The sequence below is a fragment of the Chelonus insularis genome, unplaced genomic scaffold (genome assembly GCF_013357705.1).
Source record: "Chelonus insularis isolate UGA/USDA-ARS -01 unplaced genomic scaffold, ASM1335770v1 contig_25_pilon, whole genome shotgun sequence".
In the NCBI taxonomy this organism is placed as follows: Eukaryota; Metazoa; Arthropoda; class Insecta; order Hymenoptera; family Braconidae; genus Chelonus; species Chelonus insularis.
In genome coordinates this window covers 1595528-1612684 of record NW_023276451.1, presented here as the reverse complement: position 1 = coordinate 1612684, position 17157 = coordinate 1595528, and the positions used below count along the sequence as shown (strand labels likewise).

The 17157-nt window shown below is 31.1% G+C and overlaps 1 long non-coding RNA gene and 1 pseudogene across 1 annotated transcript; both read right to left on the bottom strand.

The window, feature by feature from the left end:
• Positions 1-466: 466 nt before the first annotated feature.
• On the bottom strand, positions 467-5728 carry LOC118064820 (uncharacterized; annotated as a pseudogene).
• Positions 5729-14923: 9195 nt separating this feature from the next.
• Positions 14924-15438, bottom strand: LOC118064890 (uncharacterized). The gene is made up of 3 exons (XR_004690113.1): positions 15308-15438; positions 15026-15152; positions 14924-14940 (listed from the first exon to the last, which is right to left on the bottom strand). It is a non-coding gene; the product is annotated as an uncharacterized lncRNA (long non-coding RNA).
• Positions 15439-17157: the final 1719 nt, after the last annotated feature.

Genomic DNA, 17157 nt, shown 5'->3' with positions numbered 1-17157 from the left:
TAGAATAAAAGAAGAGGAATCATTTAGTCTCACTGTTCTTTAATTGTCTTATTAATATATCATACTATTTAATACTAACCGAAAAATTTTAGCTTCTGGAGTTTGAATTTCGTCAGCATGACGTTGGAAAATAATCAACAGAGTTTGCTGATTTTCTCTCAATGTATTTTCTCATTCAGTATCTTGTTTTCTCAATCCTGTTACTTGAATTTCGCGTCTTGCTAGTTCTTGAGCAAAATGTAACAATGGTAGTGGACTGCTGTCAACTACGAGCATTGCCGATACAAAGTCTGTCATTGATTCGGAGGATTTTTCCGATTCTACTGATGATTTATCAAAATTAAAAAGTAAATTATCTTTATTCATTAACATTGCACGAATAGAAGACTTCAAAGTTTTAATTTCTTCATTCACCATTTTTAAAACTTTTGCTAGTTGTTCAGCTGCTATTACTCTTTTTCGTTCTTCATAAATCAGCTTCTTTTAATTTATTATTTACTGTTTCAAGCTCAGCTTCAAGTATTTTACTTGTAGTTTTATTATTAGATTGTTTTATTAATTTCTTCAGTTGATACTCTAATGATTGTTTGGTACGTCTTTCATTTACTACGAGTTTTTGTAATTCTCTAAAATATAAAATTACTTACATTTTTTAATATTTCGATGAAATCATGCCTTCTTTAATACATTACTTGATTATGGCTAAATTATCTGCTTCCTCTTTTTCTCTGTCATGATGTTCCATAATAAGTTTGTATTTGATATGTTCTATTTCTGAATTCACATATTGTTGAGTTTGTTTTAATTTATCTGTTAAGTCTTTTATAACCTTATCACACTAAAACAAAAAATGATTGAAATATTTCAAAACAATTTACAATTATTCATAGCATACCTCTTCACGTTCGGTTCTTAATTGTCCCCTGTCAGTTTGAAAATGTGCTTCCATACGAGATTTTGCAGATGATAGAGTAGCTAATGAATCACTACTTAATTCAGGATTTAATCTAAATGCTTCGACATTGAAGTCTGGACTAAAGTATATATTCCCAGTTAATTGAACACTGGTAGTCAATTTAGGAATAGCAGACTCAATATATTCTGTATAAACTATTTCAATAAAAACAACGAATTTAATAACTTGCAATTCTGAATTTATTATTTTCTAGTATTAATTATTTACCAGATGAACGATGAGAACCTTGACCCGATTTTTTACAGAATTTCTGTAAAGAAGATATGCTTGATGAATGAAGATTATCTGTTGCCAGAGTATGAACAGTAGATCCTGCAGGTGTATTACTAGTCATTGAATTAGGACTCTATATATCCTCGGGTTTAAATTCAGGTCATGAAGAAAATTTTACTTGAAACTTCACTTGTTCAGGAACTCTATCAATTACAATTTAAAACGATATTATTTTATTGTACAACAATCAATAAACGATAAATTATTCAAGAATATAGCGAATTACCTATCCATCCCATCACTAACGCTCTTCTTAAAAAATGTTCCTTTTTTGTTAGATGGTGAAGGAGATGGAAGAGATTCATTGAAGTTATCTTGTTGCTGTGTTTCTAGATTAGTTGTATTTTTTTGCCGATTGTCAAAAAGTTGAGATGTAGATGCATGTTCTGCACATGATACAGGCGGAGCCATGGCGGCTCAATAATTTATGGAATAATTCTAAGAAATTGATTTTATAATAATCAATTTAAAATTAATAAAACAAGTTACCTAATGACTGTCTTCGTTGGAACGGAGCACGACCAAGTTGAGAAGGTGTTGGGGCAAGCATAAATGTACCTTTAATTTGACTAGTGTAATTATTTCTAACAATAGGTCCCTTCATTGTAAAGGAAATACATGGTGTTAAATGATTGCCACTCTGACTGATTGTAGTATGGAATGTATGAGGTGTGTGAGGAGTATAGGCCGTAGATGATGATTAATTATATTGCTGTTTTCCACTTCCTATGGTAATCGAGTCATTGGCGTCTTTTCTTTCTTACTTGTTCTACTTTTAGATTATTACTTATTAAAAATAATTGTATTTCGTCACCATTTCTGTATGAAAAACAACATAAATATTAGATACTTACCACAATATTGAAGATGATTTGTTGATGACAAATTTTCTTTTTTTTCTGATTCTGTAAGTCGTGTAATTGAATGACCAATTTCACGATTATTAGTCGGTGGTGGATTGGAAGGATTAGAATTAACATTGACGTGAGTTTTTGTCACGATAACACTTGGCGTTTCTACTTTACTAGTAGTAACAAAATTTTGTAGTGATACATTTGAAGCTCCGACATCTAAAAGAAAAAATAATAAAACGGAATTTAATTTTTTCAACTTTTTGACAATTATAATTGAATTTTAAAAAAATCATATTATTCTTACTAGCAATAGGAATCTGCAAACCAGGCATAAAAATACATTGATGTTGAGAATTTGGTTCGAGATACTAGGAGTCTTGTGGCTGCTGTGAAAATGCCACCAAATTATTATTGAGAACTCTAAGAGTAAGCGGGGGTTGATAGGAAGCGATTGATATTTGGGGACGATGGGTAGTACTTGAAGTCTGCAAAAGCTGTTGCTTGAGCACAGCCATCATCAGTTTAGATCCAATCTGTTAGTATTGGTTTTATTTTTGTTACTTATATTACTAAATATAATCTGACTTGTATTGACAAAATTATTGTTTAACAAATTGGAAACTAAAATCGTTATTTTCTTTCGTAAAGTTATTTCGAGAAAAAAAATTTCGATTTAATGTTATTTATTTTAGCCCTTACCGCGTGTAAAACAGATGCAGACATAAATTTAGACACATTTCTACCATTTCCATTGTAAACATTTGACACTAAATTGTTCACACTATACTGTGTAGAAAATTTCAGTAGGATTCACAGGATTGTGATAAGGATAAGTAGATAATACTGATACAGTGCTTCCTTTATCCATTATCCATAGTTTCAGTACCTATTGAATTAAAAGATATCCATAATATACTTATTTAACAATAAAAATTTGACACTTCATTGATATCAATGAAAATATAATAACCTTTAATTGATTTCTGAAGTAATATGCAAACCTTCTCGATTTTGACCGCTAGTAGGTGAATATCTCGATTGATTAATCGACATCAGATGCATTACCGTCCTTTTCTTATGTCACCGTATCAGAGTTATCGGTCTGTATTTGATGTTAGTGTACTTATTGAGATACAATTGTCTAATTGATGTTACTCTATTATATAATAAACAATGAGTATTATGTTAAAAGAAAAAAAAATTTTCTAAAATTTAAATAGATTTATTTACCTTCATATTTGTTGTTTCATTATAAACTGCTGCAACAGAAACATAAATTTCATCAGTGGCATGTGGAGTTAATGGTACATCTACACTGGGTGAACTACCAGTATCAGTTTCCTCACCGGTACTGTTTAATTTAGATCTAGTTTCATTTCCTTTAAAACTTGTTGTTGATGATTTTCGTCTATCTTTACTACACTGCTTTCAATCTGGATGAGCTTTAACATGAGCTTCTTTTACTTCTAATGCCAAATCATAATATTTTTGTTTTTCTTCAGCTCCCAGTGTATACCACCATTCACCAAGAATCTTTGAAACAATTCGATTGTCTTAATTAGGGTGTCTCTGATGTTCAACTGCTCGATGGCGCTTTGAAAATATCATGAATGCATTCACAGGATGTCTTATACGATCTTTAGTTTGTAAAAATAAAAATAATGATATTTATAATAAATTTTTTTCAACTTACAGTGAAATCGATTTCACGAAATTTCGGAATTGACTTACTTTTAATGGACTTTGAGGTTCTTCAGTATGTAAAGAAGTAAAAGATTGACTACGACGTTTATTTGAATTATTATCTACTTCAGCAGGAGTAGTTGGTTTAGTACTATCAAAAACATCACCATCTTCTTTCCTAACCGGAGTTATTGGATCTGGTACAGGACACGTAAGTTGTTGTTCTTCACCTGAATTTCCAGTACTAAGTAGTATAGGTGGAGCACTAAGAGGCGGACTCAATGCTGATGGTGGTGGACTTTCTTCAGGCTAGTCTACCACCACGGTTGTCTGGTAGGAAAAAGCTGCAATAAAATTTCGGGGTTAATCATAATGAAATGCGGTTAGTAGTGTACAGTAAAAATAGCAATTTAATAATAGATTTTTTTATTAAAATTAAAGATGAAGATGATAGACAGTAAACACATAAACCCACAGGAAACACTGCTATACATCTGAAGAATATCGAGCTTTTTTCGCTGTTTTATCGCCAAAAATGACAAAAAATCTTTCATTCATTACATTTTAATTCTAAAAAGATCTATTGCAAATGTTAAATTTGAAAAAAATTAGAAAATTAAGTATAAAGAATCATGTAAAATCCCACAAATGACATTAACAAATTTCTATGAAATTGAGAAAATTCAGTTATAAATATTCTTCAGTATTTTATCCAAGTAACAATACAGAAGTCACTTTCAATCAATAACAAAGAATCACAAGCCAATATATCTGGCTCAATAAAAAAAGTTTCAGATACATTGTTATTTACAAATATTGAAAAATATCACTCATCATTGAGACAAAACAGTGAAAAAGACTCAGTATAATTGAACTAAAGCAAATTAAAAAATTATATATTAATTATAAAAATGTATCAATAAATAGATTATCAATTAAAATGTTATTATGATGAGTAATAACCCCATTAAAGTAGATGTTAAATTGCTAAAAAAGAATGATTAGTACAAAAGACGAAATTAATGTGACAAGGAAGTTAAGTATTCAGCAACAGTATAGCGTGCACAGTGATTATTAAAAAATTATATTAAGAAACATCTTAGATTATTAAATGAATTATATCACTGGTATAGTAAAATCTTCAATAAGCATTCATTACTTTGATTGTATACATCAAAGATGAGATTCATACTTTTTTTCCAATTGCGTACTGCATTACTGTGTAATAGCGGAGGGTGAGACGGGTATCCAGAAGATACTTTGTGACTGCCATCTGTGGAATCCTTTCCATTTAGTCATAAAATTTATTGACAACATGCATAGACGAATTTTCGTTTTATAATTAAATAATGTTCGATAACTCTAATATGTAATTTATGTTTATCAAGTATAAATAAATATTACAATATATTTACGTTATTAAACTGCACATGCAAAAAAACCCATCATTAAGGCAATTTAAAATATTAATTAAATAAATACAATCTATTTACAAAAATAATAAAATGTATCCAATACTTACACACAACTCCGTTGCTTTTAGCATTATCCTCAGTAGCATGAGGTAAAGACTTTGGTACTTGAATAACATGACTGGGTTGTACTATTACATATTGGTAGACACTAGTAGGTTCTGACGTATTTGTTGCTGTTATAACGACACTTGTTGATAGCGGCTAATTCATTTATAAATCATCGTGTCTCGACCCATGAAGCCCAACTTTATTTGTTTGCTATAACGTATAAAACGAATTTAGTAAGTGATTTACGTAGTATCAATGGTGAATGAATTATCTTACTGTTAACAATATTACGATAATCTTACCTTTGTCATTACTACAGTTTTATCAGTGTGAATGGATGATGGTATCATGATTGATTGCAACGACTGGCATGTTGACTGATGTAATTGTTGTTGCATCTGTTCTAAATGATTCATCATAGTGCCTTGCCGATACTTGTCATTTTGAATACTATGTCCTGGTACTGGTACATCAGTCCCACTTTTTGATCACACCATACGATTTGGTTCTGGTTTAATAACTTGTTGAAATTGTTCAGTTGAATTAGACTGAGGTATTGGAGAATGGTTCCATTTAGTTCCAGGTGAAATAAGCGAAGTTGGATGATGAGCTGTGCTGGATGTAGGCATGAAAATATTATCTTCATTGAAACCCAGAAGTGGAACTGGTGATTGATTGATATAAGGAGCTATAGAATATTGGGCAATAGGCGATAAAAATTCTGGTGTTGCATAACGAGATGAGCCTAATAATATAAGCATGGTGATTTATCTGAGTCTGTTGAAGTTACTCCACCACCACCATGAAAATCCGCATTTGTAGGTTCACGAAAACCTGAACTTCAATGACAAGAACCACAATGTCAACTTGCTTATTGAGCATCCTTCCCCACTACAAAAGTCTTTGAATTTTTTTCTAATTCCATTGAGCGTAGCAAACAATATTAACTTCTTTCATCAGCTTTCGTCGTTAATATAATCAGTGAAAATTAGTTGACAAATTTGCCAATACGTCTCAGAAGGGATAGAATCAACTGTTAATAATTTAGCAAGTGATTTACTATTGTCGCAGTGGAATAGTCTCGCTCGACCATCATTGCAGTATTGATTGTGTTTGTCAATACTGTGCGAATTGAACATAACAAATGATGTATTTTTGTTACTATCAAGAAAAATTTTGAAGCCGACAGTTTTGTTCAAGCCGATGAATAAGTAGCCGTTATTTATTGTTGTTTCTTTTAATTCTCTTGAAACACAGCTATCAATAGCTGCAATGATGTTGTTGAGTACGAATCTGTCATTCCATTTTCCATACCCAATGTCGTGGATAGTAATAACGACTTCATAATGACCAAAGAATATTGGCTGGAGTTCTTCAACATTAAGAAAATTGGTATTAATGGACGTCTTGCGTTGACTTAGACATTGACAATAATATTTGTCGCCTTCTATCAAAATTTCGTCTAATATTTCAGGTGATATAGTGGTATAATTATTTCCATACGACGAAAGCCGGCATAATGCATACGCACATATTCCTGTACACTGTGCATTTCTGTTATTATGTAAAAATATCTTTTCACTTCCTTGATGGAAATTGGCAGATTGTAACAGATATGCACCTTCAATGTTGATGGCTTCTTTTATGAAATTCGAAGATGCTTTTTGATGTGATAAACTATTTGGTGGTTGTATTGCTGGCAATGTTTCTTCTATCGATGTACTAATAATGTTCGAGAGAATATTTTCTAATATTTCAAGACGGAAGCTGTCCATGTCATTCTGGGTGAAATCAAAATTCTCTCCATGACTTAATTTTAAGGCATACGCACATATGAAAACCCCACAATCACGTCCATTTCATTGTTGAGGCACATCCTAGTTCATGAGGAAATATCGAATACATCAAAATTAGGAAGCAGATGACAAAGAATTTGAAATAATAATAAATATGACTTTTTGTACATTCTTTTTGTTGATATATTTTCCATTTTGATTCATCCAATGGGCTTCCTTTTTTGCTTCCATGCTCCTCAACTATATAATTATGGAAAACCTAATAACAGCAAGAAAAATATAATCGTATACATTTTAATATACATGATTACAATATGTTTGAGTAACATATGTAATATATTACACATTTTTTATACTTACTTTCAAGAATTCATTGCTATGCGTGTATAGGCTGTCATACACAACGATAGTTTCTTCTGAACATCGAATACAGCACAAACACCAATGGGAAGTAAGGTGTATTGGTATAAGGACGAGTTCCTTTGCAAATATATCAACCTTAGCAAAAAATAAATTGTTAAAAAAGTACTATACATCAAAGTCTATATGAATAATGATTTTTAAAAAATCAACCAATAACTACCTTTCTCGTCCATCTTTCGACTCTTTTGTAGTCTCCATCACACAAAGCCGCGAAGAAGAACGTGTTGAAAACATGTATATCCATCGTAGACTGTTTTTTTATGAGCTGGAAATACACATTTATTACCTGTAAATAAAGATTAGTTATTAATTCCAATATCATGATCATGATGCCATAGTCAATTTTATCTTAATATCTGCGAACCTCATTAGTCAACCATGCATCACTACATATAGTTAAGAGGCTATGTGTTGAAATCCGTTCATTGACGATGGTTGTATGTATTAGGCCTTGGTATTGCTCTAACATTTCCTATAAAAGAACATAACATTACTATTACTAGTAGACTGTTTGAAATCTTATTTTATGTAAATAATAATCAATATATTTACCTTATAAGAAGCCAAAGAGATAGACGCAGTGTCTTGGTCTCTCTCGATGATGGTTTTCACCGCGTTGACTGATTCAATAACCATAGTAAACGGTTTTGATGATTTATGTATCGCGTCTATATCTTCTTCAGTGTCCTAAAAGAATAGACACTATCATTATTTAGCTTCATTATCATGTCAGGTATTTCAATCAAAGTTTTGGCAAAATCTGCGAGTTACCATCTTCGGGTCATCAAAAGATAGCTTCCGAGAAACCTTTCTTAAAGAATTTGATGGCGATTCTGGTATCTCATCATCTGTTTCCCAGTCTAAATCTTTCTCAAGTGAAGTTGATGATGAGGATAATGCTGTTGGTGATGGTAATGATGTGCACGATGGTTGACCCGAGTACACCTCTCGAAAATAGTCACTGAGAATTCTGGCTTCTACCTTCTTCACTGTATTATATCACATTTGTGGTGTGACATGATCAATGGCTTCTTTCCAGGTTGCCTGGACTGCTGCTTCAGAGAAATCGCCGTCTTTACCAATCGTGTTATCAAATTTGTTTTTTGCAATGCCCCATACCATCTCTATGGGGTTATAGAAGCAATGATAAGGGGGTAGAAACAAAATTTGATGAGGCATATTATATTTTTCTATGATTTTTGCCAACTCATAGATGGGAGCTTCCTTGTGCGCTTTACATAAAGCGAGTAATTTTTTCTTATTCTCTTGTCGATCGAATGGAATATGTCGTACATCTAGCCATTCTTCGACTTGAGATTTTCGCCAATTACTTGCAGGCTGGCGGTTTCTCTGGAAAAATAATACAAATGTTACTTCATTTATTATTGACAATATTACATTATTGTATGTGGTTATTTGACGTACCGTGACACTGTGGTATGATGCATTGTCCATAATTATTTGTGATGGTTTCGTCAAATTAGGTAAGAGGTTATTTGCAAACCAAGCCTGAAATATACTACTGTTCATTTGGCCATGGTAATCGTCACCAGGAACAGATTTGGCATTAGTGGCATAAATGAACGATGCGTTGGGCACAAAACCATCCTGACCACCTGCATGACAAATGATGTATCGCTGTCCAGTTGCAGTTTTCCGACGTGAACAACTACGGCGATCACTGTCTTGCCAATTACATGTGGTATTGGTCCCGTTCTTGAAGGTCCAAGTTTCGTCTTGGAAAACGTTATAAAACTTCTTTGACGGGTCTTTTTCCATATAATTTTGGACGTACGCTGCCAGAAACTTTTTTCGTTTCACAACAATACTCGGTTCTTCAATGAGAAATTTAGAACCATTTTTTTTCTCATACGAAAACCCAATATCTTTCAGGACCTTTCTAAAAGTTTCCTTGTGTCCGCAAAAATCTATCTTCGAGTCTCTACAAAGTTAATAGAAAAGATTACAAAGAAAGTTCTTAGACATATTCCCATTAGAAATACATTGAAATTAATTAATAATGATCGAACTTACTGTTGCACGAGCTCATAGATTTTCTGGAGACTTAAAGAAATACCTGAAAATAGATGGAACACTACATTAGCAACTATTGTTTAAGATAATTAAACACGATTTCAATTACATGGTTTTCCATTAAACTTACCTTTGCTAGACGCTTCATAAATTATGTTTCGGATGGATTCTTTTGTTTCAGTACAAACTGTACGCAATCGTTTAGCATGTGGTCTACACTTTCTAGGCGTTTCAAAAATTCCACTTCCTTCACCTATTCTTACATATTTTATGACGCTAGATTTTGAAATTTGTAAGATAGCGGCTGTTCGGCCTCTGTAAAAAAATATTTCTTCTTATCATACTTGATTAAGTGTAAATGAGAAAATATGTAAACAAAAAGCTTACTTAACATCACAGAAAGGAACAATGGGAGCGTTTTCTTTAGCCTCTTCTTGACAGAATTCATATGTATGGCATATTAAAGCTTGAGTCTGCCTATTAAAAGAACGACCTCGCTTATCTTTGAGATCTTTATACCACTGATAACGTTCTCGATGTTTTTTCGGGGTTGAATCCACTTTAATATATCGCATTTTAAAATTCGCACTTTCATAAACACTCATCAACAACGAAATAAGTAATGGCTGACATCTTGTGTTTATTTTTCTAGCTATTTTTTACCATCGGCCGGTACAACTTGCGACAAATATGACCCGCGAAAAATATGAAAGGTCCGTAGATTTTGAGAAGGAACACAAAGGTTAGAGAGAGAAGGAGAACAATCTGTCACGTTGTCTTCTGAAAAGGCGGGCTTTTAAGGGCGCTAATTTGAAATGAACCATCTATGTTCTACATAAATTCATATGAATATAAAACTCAAAGTTCATGGAAATAATGTATAATTAATTATTAGTCGCACAGAACAATGTACAAAATATTTTGTTTTTATCCAGAACTAAAAGTAGATTTATCCACCCTTCCGGATAATAAAGGAGGATATCTTATGATTACGATATAAGATTTTATAAAAAGCTCTTCGGCATGAGCATATGCTGTTCTTCTAGTTTTTAAATTCAATAATATTTTATAAGACAAATTTGGACGTAAAAAAAGACTGAAAATTTGATGACCAGTCCATAAGTTACACAGTTTTTTTAATTGGTAGTGTTAGGATATCTATTGCCATGTTTGCATCAGATCCAGCTAATAAACAAGAAGCTATTTGACAAGCTTGTGTCTTCTTTACGAAAGTATGTTTTTTAATAAGTAGATGACCCCTCGTTATAAAATCTTATGTTGCAGCTATTCGGAATTCTCCATTTTGAGGAATTGACAGATTCAATTAATTTTTCATTCGAACAAGAGCTTCAGATGAAGCTTTTTTTGTTTGTGATGAATGTAAATTTATCTAGTCGCCATCGAAGTCTGCATTGAAAGGTGTACAAACGCATTTATTACATCAGAATATTCTATGTTCTAAGACTTTGGCTATGTGAGTCATGATATTTCATTTGTGAAGTTGACGATTAAATAAAACTAAATGATCGTTCATTAAATGCCCTACCACTATGTTTGGCCTACCAGCTTATCTGTAGCTATTTTATTTTTGTTACTATATCGAGGATATTTATTAATTTGTGTTCTTCTTTCTTGAACGACATTAACACCTGGATGAATATTAGAACCATTTTGACTAAAGTCCTTAAAAACATTTTTTTTACTTTTTATTATTTTTATCATTAAATTAAATTATTCGATATTTTTTGGTATTCGTAACCAGTAATGTAAGCTTAATTGATTGATAAAAATGACGATTATTAGCATAATTGCAAAGTAAATGCAAGATAAGAATATTTTAAAATAATATAATGATTTAATTTTCAATGATTAATCATAGTGTTTTTACTACTATGAATTATTCAAAAACGTTTAGTATATAATTTGAAGTATATACAAAAATGAGTGGAGAAACTACGTAGAACTAAAATTTTTTTTTATTAACATTTATACACATTTTAAAGATAAATCGATAAATATAGATGTGAACTTGTGCTCACAGTTTTAATCTTGGATCAGACACTAAAAATATCTGTATTTTTTGTTCATTATATTTGTCCCGTTCATTTTAATAATATTACTATCGAGAATATCATCAGCTATCCACTAGCTGATTGTCATACGTTTTATTGTTAGATCGTTTATTGTTCACATAAATTTTAAGTGCTCGTACTCTACGTCGATTTTCTGATGCTGGAACTCGATGTGTATGGTCCAATATTAGAGCTCGAAGTGTAGGATCTGGTATAGAAGCTCGATTCATTTCCATCTCTCGAAGATGATTTGACATATCAAGAGAATTTGAAAGCTTATATTTTTTTTTTCAGGATTGAAGAGTTATCTTCAGGTCTGTTGAAAAAAAACTGATTTCATTTATTTCAATGAAACAGCAATCTTAAAGAATTATGACTATATATGATTATACAAAAAAAATGCAAACCTATATATGATGACAACACCATCTTCAAATGCTATTGGCCAAACATCATCTGCTGCTGGAACCCATTTTTCTGTTGGATCATGATCAACCCATATATTTGTTCCTTATGCGCCTTTTTTCACTTCTATTTCTTATATTGGAGTATTCGCTATACTAGTAATCTAAAAAAAGCATAAATTATTTTATGTAATGATACTTATATTAATAGCTAAGTCAAATTTTTCAGGTATATTTTTTTAAAATTTTGTCTCAGATCTGCAGTTTTAGCAAGTTTCATTTGCTTCAATAATTAATTATTTATTATGGTGCCGTGAAAATAGCCAAAATGCTGATGACACTCAAATTTTCTTAAGTGGGGAAAAAGCCGAGGTCTGCCGAGTTTTTCGACCAAACTACTCTTTTCTTGGTTCTACTCTACATTATGTGCTCTCTGTCTTGCTCGGAACAGATTAACACCAAAAACAGCCCTAACGGACTTCACAAAAATACGCGCCAAGTATGAATAACGAAGACGATAATCATCGTTCATCAAGTGCGATTTCTATAAAACTTCTTTATGCGAACAACTACAAAAATGCATGAAATCATTGCAGCCAAGTATTTAAACATAAAGATTAATTATATTTATTAAAATAAAATGGAAATGTTTCTTAATTTTCGTTAAATTATTATGTAATTTTCTACATAAATCAAAGACAAACTCTTTATAATAAGATAAAAAAAAAATTCAATACATGAAGATAGTTGACAGCCTTATTACGTTTTAAAATTTTGAAAATAGAAAAAAAAAATTGAATTAAAAAAAAAATTTCTCTTTTTTCATAAAAATTTATTTAAACACAATTAACTTGGCGTGGCTATCAATTATATGAACCATCTAATCAATCATCGTTTTATCTACAGCTGTAAGTGCCACGCCAAGTTAATTGTGTTTAAATAAATTTTTATAAAAAAAGAGAAATTTTTTTTTTAATTCAATTTTTTTTTTCTATTTTCAAAATTTTAAAACGTAATAAGGCTGTCAACTATCTTCATGTATTGAATTTTTTTTTTATCTTATTATAAAGAGTTTGTCTTTGATTTATGTAGAAAATTACATAATAATTTAACGAAAATTAAGAAACATTTCCATTTTATTTTAATAAATATAATTAATCTTTATGTTTAAATACTTGGCTGCAATGATTTCATGCATTTTTGTAGTTGTTCGCATAAAGAAGTTTTATAGAAATCGCACTTGATGAACGATGATTATCGTCTTCGTTATTCATACTTGGCGCGTATTTTTGTGAAGTCCGTTAGGGCTGTTTTTGGTGTGATTTCACGATTTTTTGTACAACAAATGGAATATATATTATTCGACTCCGTTACTACGACATGGAATTTTAGAACAGACATCACTATCTGTGTATAGATAGTACAGTTCCAGACATAAATGCTGTTCAATTTTTTAAGAGTTCTACAGGCGATTTTCCTATACCGTCCTATAGAAAATCACACAGCATTTATGTCCGGTACTGTATAATAGTCTTCAGTCTGGTAGTATTTAACTATCAACTCAATAAAAAAAAAATTGTTATCTCCTACCGATCTTGAGATATAAACAAAATTATTGATTGAAGGACATGAATTAGTTTTCAAAAAACGTAAAACGATTTTTTTTAAAACGTCAAACCATCGGTAATACATTCTATGTATTACCTATCAACTTAAAATGTACATAAATATTTGTCGTTTTCGATACCGAGAAATTCGGTCGGCATAATACGGACACGGCATAATGACAGCGCTGAATGTACGATCGATCGTCGCGCATAACATCCACGCAGGTTCAGAATTAGAAGCGGCACCTTAAATTTTCCGGCATATTAGATTTTTGCGCCTTTTCTGATTTTAACTTATAAAATCTAAAAAGTAATAAGTGAGGAGATGTAAGTAAAATAATGAGTGCAATAATTCATATGAACACATAAATTTTAAATTCTATTCTTTAAATTTTTCCTCCTCTCTTTTTCTTCAATTTAGTAGGATACAATTTCTCTTCTATTGCATTCCCACCATCAACTTTTTTCATGAGAATTTCCTACAAATAAAAGAAAAGAAATACTTATTATGTTCAATTTTTAATTATTGTGATTAAATGTAAAAAATAGATTAGCTACCTTACTTATCATTTATGAGTCACTTAATTTTTCGTTAAACATTATAAAATAAATAACAATCTCTAGACTTTGTACACTTTGGTTTTCTTTAGGGGGAAATTGATCGTTCAGAATGAAGTCGTAAGTAGACAGAAGATTCATGCTGCATTCACATGAGAGTGAATCAAAAGTCAACAGAATAACTATTTGAATTCTTCTGTAAATCTATATTTAGAATTTTCCCAAAAACTCAATTCAAATAAAAAGTAATTTTGAAAAAAATTATTAATAATTTTAACACAATTTTAACTGTTGCGTCTTTAATGCCTTATACTATTGTACTGGAGCGACATTTGTACCAGTACTATACTGTCCTGAACATTTTGGTCATATAACATTTGTGCCCCTTTCGAAATGTGCTAGTAGTAAATTTACAATGTTGGTGGAGTAGAAACAGTTTCAACCGTTCATTGTGTTTATTTATTCAATGATCCTCTAGTACATGTATTTATTGGATATAAAGTATATTCATTATGATCAGTAGAATATTCATTGATTATTTTTTTTATTTATTTACCAAAAAAAGTATATATTTTAATTTATCTGTACCTCAAAATTATGAAAAATTCAAAAAAACATGAAAACATGATTTTAAATCTATTTAATTTTCTCCTAATATTTTCAATAATTTGTCGAACCCTTTTCTTTTCTTTTCCAACTTCTCTTCTTCTTCTTTTTTTCTTTTTGATGTGTAATATCTGGAACAAGACATTGAACTATAAAATGACAATGTTCATTTGGTTGTACTTTACTTCATTGTTATTGCAATAAAATAACCCTTACATTTTGTTTCGCAGCTTGAGATTTTTCCCACACTACCTCTTTTTTTTTTCTTTGTAGAAACATCTATTTTAATTTTTTGTTTCGTTTGTTCATCTTTTAGTAAATTTTGTGTTCTTGTTTCGATGACCTTTAAATTGAATTTTATTAAAAAGTATTCAGAAAATCAATCACACACCGATTTTTCAATATCTCTGTACAGTCACAACTATTGACAGATAAATAAAATATCTTCGTCCGACAATTTATGATTAATTTACCGCTACTATCAACTACCGTACTTACTTGATTTATGTATAGGTACGTTTGACAGAAAGGAGCATTCAACACGCTCACCAGCGCTAAAAAAACATTTATTGAAAGATGGTTGTTTTATTTAAGTAATAGGTACACGGTATATCCCCCCCCCTATTGATACACTCCCCAAAACTTTATTACTTTTTATTAATTTTTTATACCGAAAAAAATTTACATTTATAATTTGGCGCCTCAGTAATTCTTTCATTTTTTACCAACATAATATTTTCCATAGTCATGCAGCAACTTCATGGTAGTACCAACTTTATAAAAAAAAGTCGTACTTTTGAGGAAAAAGATTCTTTTTACTTAAAATGCGGTCCAAGGGGCGTGGCCAATTTTAATTTTTGCAAATAAATGATTTTCAGGACACAATAGCAATTGCAATTTATTGTCGTAGCTAATCAATGGGGTTTTCAAAGATTTTTTAATAAAGTTTATGTCATTATTGCAGAGAAATTAGAAATTTAAAGGAGCATAACCTCAAAAGCGCTAATTTGAGCGGAATAGAGACACGGTAGTGCCTTCGTCACCGCTATTCATACTTGGCGCTCGAGACACTACTAAAATAAACGTGTCTCTTGATATTCTGAAATTTGTAAATTTCTTGTTGCCCTAAGGCTCCCTTTTTGTAGTGCATCCCTGAAAATTATCATTTTTCGAACGATTTCTTTGTTACCTACTCAATTTCAATTGATGTCAAGCTTCGGCCTTTTGCCGCACAACGCGAGGGCGTAAAGTCAACTCCGGGAAACTTTCTGACTTCAGCCCAGCCTTAATAAGAAAGTTTTCAATTTTTCGAAGTATTTTGGGACGTTTGGGATTATTTCTAAAAAATATTTCCCCATTGGTATCTCTGAAAACAATAATTTTTCGAACGATTTTCCGGTTACCTACTCAATTCTAGTTGAGGGAGCGTGACATCCGTCCCCAATAAGATGTCAGTCAAAGGCATTTTTACAATCTTTTAAATTTAAATCTTTAAATGTATGATCTTACTGATTGTCAATCAAATTCTATGATGCCCAGATTTTTTATCTAATGATCATTTTAAAAATAAGCTTTATTCTTTTAATCTTTTAAAATTGGTTTTTTTTATTTTTAATCATTTAATATTCAATCAAATTATAAAAATTCTTCTTTTTTTAAGGCTGGGCTAAAGTCAGAGAGGCAACTGATTCCCCCTATCCAAATGCATGGGATCGGGATATTTCTAATTTCTTCGCCAATTTACTATTATTTCTATAAAATTAGGTACCAAATTACAGAGGAATTAATGCCGGACTGACGTAAACAACAATTTTTTGTATATAGTGAATATTTTTATTAAAAAAATTAGAAAGAATAATGAAAAAATTATGAATTGACTTGCCGCGCTTAAATTTCAAGATGGCGGCCACATCATTCAGATGAAAAATCACTAATTATTTCATTTTTATACGTTTTTCGCCCAAAATTCGTGTTTGCGTCAGTCCTTGCCACCTGTCTGAATGTTAAAAAAATCAATTCATAGTGTAAAATTGAATAATTTAGAAATAATTAGAAATCTTGTATTCCAGATGATATTCTCCGGAAAATTAGTTTGAAAAAATTCTGATAGGTGACAGCATTATGCTCGCAGATGACCTCAGTCATCCATATTGAAAAAATGCTCAATCCGTATCCAGAACTGATGGTGCCCTGCATTTTGGCGAGTAAATTCTGTATGTGTGTGTACGGGTAATATATGTATGTGATGTAAACATAGTGTATCACTTTACAATGCCCTACACTTTGATGACTATTGCAGTTAGGATAAAAAAAAATGATGATACTCATTTAACATTAATTAATATAAT